The 5012-nt window shown below is 43.6% G+C and overlaps 1 protein-coding gene across 1 annotated transcript in view; it reads left to right on the forward strand.

The window, feature by feature from the left end:
- Positions 1-5012, forward strand: part of LOC149447529 (long-chain fatty acid transport protein 2-like) — a 306199-nt gene that overhangs the window by 148783 nt on the left and 152404 nt on the right. The window lies entirely within an intron of this gene.

Raw genomic sequence — 5012 nt, forward strand, 5'->3', positions numbered from 1 at the left:
GGAGATGACAGAAAGGATCCAGATCCCACGCACTCAAGTGAAGGTGAAGCCTATTGAAGTGATGGGTAAGACTGGTACTTTTGAGATAAATGTGAGAGATACTAATGCACTGATTGAGACTGACTTTCAGACTCTCTGCTATAAATTTGGGATACTCCCAGTTGGGAAACCCACTGCTGGTGATTATGAGAAAGACCTGCCTCTGTATAATGCTTTTAGTGGGGAGGCAACAGTTAAACATGTCAATGTGAAGAGTACTGATATTGGGGTGGCACCATATAAACATAATGCTGAATTAAATGTAGTAGGGGTGACCACTAAGCAGGATGTGTTATCTCCCCTAGCAACGGTGGTTAAGGTAACCCAGGATACCTATGATGTTGCTCTGGTGGACCAGAGTGTATCTGAATTGAGTGATGAGAGTTTATGTCAGTGTGGCAATGGTGAATCTAAAAGGTATGAACGTATTCATAATGATGATGGGTTAATGCAATCCACTAATGCAAAAGTTTTTGTAGTGAATGACACGCCACTAGGTCATGGTGGTGAGAGTAGGAAATTGCAACCTGCTGTGCCTAGAAAGGAGTCTCCCAGTGTGATATGGATAATGAAGATATAGGTAATGGGTCTGATACAGAGCCACTCTGTCCCTCTGTGTCTCCTTCAGCGGTTGGAGTGGTACTGCGTAGTACCTCTGATGGGATCACCGGGAAGATGGACTGGGACAGATGGGCAACAAGCTTGTTGGCATTAATAACAGATGCCTCTGTGGGTAACAATGGGGTGGACATGGTTTCTGCTGTGCTGAATAGAGGGACTGTGGAGCAGCTATTAGTCCAGGGCGCACCTGTCGCTGCCAAAATTAACCCACCGCTGGTAAGAGGCACCATTGAGGATAAACACTCAGCAGAAGTTTTGCCCACAGCCCATAAAAGAGTTAATGGTGTGGTATACCAAACTGATTTCCATAGAGAATATGTGGAAGAGCTCATTGACACTGAGCCTCAGAGTATTTGGGTGAATCCCACACCTGGTTACGCTCTGGGAGAGCCCCAGGTTATTGTGTTGGGTACCTCCAGCCGAGAGGAAGCCTCTTTAAGAAGCACCACCTCTGAGGCATCAGTAAATGAGTGTCTCCATGTCTCCAGGAAGGTCTTATGTGTAGAATCGGGCTGTCTATTTATAACAGACCTGCTGAGGGAAATGTTAGCCTTCTGGAGTGTACAGCCGGTGTATACCTTGCGGTCTCTTCCGTGTTCAGGGGAGCTGGTACAGTGGAGTCCCGCTAATCGGAGCTTGGTATTACAAAGATGGTCAATATAGGAATTCTGTGATACCATCCTTGTTGGTAATGGTGAAAATTGTCTTTCAGTGCATGGCTGGGTTGCTTCATAGCAGTAATCTGTATGAGAGGCACACCAGAGTACTGCTGGACAGGACAGAGGTTTGGGCAGAAGTGCCAGAAGACACATGTATATGTGATGTGGTTGGGGTCGTCTACCCAAATGCAGAATTATGTAAGGATGGTTTGGCATCAGGACAGTTGCTGGCAGAGTCTTTTGTGACAGTGAAGTCGATGGATAGTGACGTTTCCATGGGAGACACCCACTCCGCTGTGTGTAATTCCTCTCCAGAAACTGCCCTGCCAACTACTAGTGAACGGAGTTCTGACAAGCGTATTTTGGCTAATGATAAAAAGGGAAATATGTTGATGAATTTGGATTGTCTGATTACTATGTGTGATAACCAAAAGAATGATAGACCTGGTGGTCAAGTTGACATGGTAGCTGGTCATCCTGAAAAAGGTAATGAGTGCTTAACAGACACAAGAGAGGTTAAGAGTATAGTAATAGGCCCCCTACATGTTCAGGAAGGTCACTCTGGAAAAGTTTTCCAAAGGTCCATTAAACGCCCAAGTTGTAAGAATGAAAGGTCTAAGGGAACTGGCCCAAAGCTTAACAAGGGGACGTTAAAAGTGTTTGATTCCCAAATAAAAGAGCCCACCTCTATTACTAAAGGGTCTAAAAATATAACCCCATCAAAATTAAATAAAGCAAAAAGGGATGGTCTAGAGGAATTTGAGGGAGCACGTTGTAATGTTACAGGTACCAGGCATTTAAAGCTTAGGAGTCAACCCCAGGTTACAAAGGGTACTGAGATTTGTAAACCCCCTAGTGGTAAAAGGACTAACATAGTCTTAAGAAAATTAGAAAGACCGCGCTTTTGGAAGCGCACTCGTAAAAAGGCATGGGGAGGTCGTAGAGCCCAAGTAAGGGGAGACAGGGGAAGTCACCTCTTGGGGCAGGGAGTAGTGTCTCCCTTTGATGAAAACGAAGTCAGCCAGGATTGGACCTCTACAGGTGATAGCCCGCACAGAAGGTCTAAAGCAAGGGTTTTAGGTTTGTGTGTTCCGCCCCCTACGGGGTCAAAACAAAGGGGGGGGATATGTGGCAGTGCGGTGTCCTGCCACGGTCAAAGTAAAGCTGAAAACCCTGGATTCTCAACCAGGCAGGTTGAGGGGCTCCAGAGAGTTTATGTATTGCAGAGGAAACTGACTTTTCGGTTTCCTCATTTATTCATTAAGTTTGTTTTGGGATCTGGAGCCTGGAGATTTCAAAGAGATCTGGGAGGGATGAAATCTCCAATCCGGGGTCCATGTTTTGAGAACCCCCAGCACACTGATTGCACAGGTGTGTGCAGGCCTTTTTATAGAGGCCTAACCATGGTTCTGGGCTCCACCCCGGCAAACGGAGTCAGGAGGGCTCCACCCTGGCAGACAGGAGGTCTCTGCCTTGGAGTCAGGTGAAAGCCAGACTAGCTGTGTGCTAGTGGCCATAATTTGGGAAGAGTCTGCAGGAGACAGACAGTGAACTGTGTACAAGCCAGGAGGCTGAATCTTTGTTGGTATTTCTTGATGGTGGATACCCCTGCGTGGGAAGCATTTGTGTTATTTGAACTTTCTTTAAATAAAAGTGGGCAAAAAAAGCCCTTAAAGAAGCGAGTTGCTGTGTGCTTAAACAAGAAAAGCTCTACCAGTTGAAGCGAGTTCCCACAATATATATAAAATCTTAAAATTTATGGCCTATCTCATTTCTTGAGGCAGGACTGTACAGATATCCCCCAAATGACCCTTTTTTGGAACGTAGACAGTCCAAGGTATTTAGTAAGAGGCATGGAGAGTTAAAATTTTTTTAATTTTTGTCATTTGTTATAAAATGCAGAAATAAAAAAAAAAAAAAAAACTTTTTTTGTACATTGCAGTACAGCGTCGTCATATAACTGGTATGGCGGTGATCATGGACACTGCTTGGTAACAGTATTTTCTTTATTACATTTTTTTCTGTTATTTTTTACAATTTTTTTAACACACTGTGACCATTCTACTCTGGGAGGAGAATGTAATGTTACCATAGTAACATTGTACTACTCTGGGGGGGAGTGATCAGGATTTGTTCTTTTTTTTCCCATCATGATTGCTTATACCAGTAATTTTCACTAGTATAGGCAACCATTTTTACGAAATGAAATTGATTCATTCAGTGTGTATTGTTGTGCTTAGCTCTCAGTCACAACTGATCACATGATACAGAATGACTATGATTGGACCTGTCTGTACCATGTGATTACTGTGAGCAATCACAGCTAGCAACATAATTGTACACGACTGGCATGAATCAAATCCGTTCATTGTTTACAATTGTTGTGATCTGCTGTGATTGGTCACAGCGATCACATGGTCCCGGCAGTGACCCGGTACAGTGTCACAGCTGGTGACTGATTTCTGCACGGTCATGTTCAATGTGAGTTATGGGAAGAAGTTATGATTTACACCCAGAAAGACAAAAGTCCTGCCCAGCCCTCATTTTATAATAGGGTGGGCTGGAAGTGGTTAATGGATGACACTACTCTGCGGGGGAAGAGAGACACACCAATTTCAATTGAAAACCATGCTGCTGGGAGAACTGCCTCTTGATCCAGGAAAGTGGGGGTGATTTGAGGGTAGGGGTAGGTAACCATGTTTGTTGTTACACCCTAAATTTTGGAAGTAGCATGAAACATGGTCACAAAGGTAGATTCAGTGGTGGACAGGATGATCAAAAGCTCTAAGGCCAATAAATCTGTACTAGAGACAGCTAAAAAAAATATTTTTACTGTACAGCCTGCAAAGTTGGATCTGTTTGACTAGTGACAATAATTCTGAAGTTTCCCCCTCTGTCTGCACTCTGAACAAATTTTTCTTGACTGAAAAATTCAGGAGATACAGGGTCAATGTCAAATGCAGCCTCTGCAATCTTTAATAATACAGGACTGGATTTGTGTTATCATTACATACACCCTGATAATTTTGTGCTTTAAATGGCTCAACAACCCCAATAATAGGGGCCTCTTTTAACCCCAGGCCCCATAGAAGCCACGCAGGCAGCTTTGGTTATTGTTGCATCCAGGGATGCTGTTAGGATGTCTGGAGCCCCATGATTTCTATCTGACAGCCCCCCCCCCCAAAAAAAAAAAATCAAACAGCTAAAAAATATACTAAAATCATTCTGAATCTAAAAGATAAAGCCATATTGAGTTAAGAAATAGAGTTAATTAATACAACTCTTTGTGTGAAGGAGGTCTTGAGGTTACTGCCGCTGCCTTCCCATAGAGAAATGGGTGGCTTGAGCTGCATGAACATACCAATCGTTGCAACAGAAAGTACCAGATAATCAGGATTCATTCAAGGGAATATTGTAGTGAGAGAAATACAGCGACTGCCATTGCTGACCTGGATTCCATATACTGAGTCATTGCTACCTTTATGCTCTCAGAGAACCAAGGGGCCCTAGACACACACCTGCCTGTTGTAGTCCAATGTTCAATCTTATATACAGTGGGGCAAAAAAGTATTTAGTCAGCCACCAATTGTGCAAGTTCTCCCACTTAAAAAGATGACAGAGGCCTGTAATTGGCATCATAGGTAGACCTCAACTATGAGAGACAAAATGAGAAAAAAAATCCAGACACTCACA

This window comes from Staurois parvus, unplaced genomic scaffold (assembly GCF_062004578.1).
Source record: "Staurois parvus isolate SC_StPar_1 unplaced genomic scaffold, SC_StPar_1.0 ptg000682l, whole genome shotgun sequence".
Lineage (NCBI taxonomy): Eukaryota > Metazoa > Chordata > Amphibia > Anura > Ranidae > Staurois > Staurois parvus.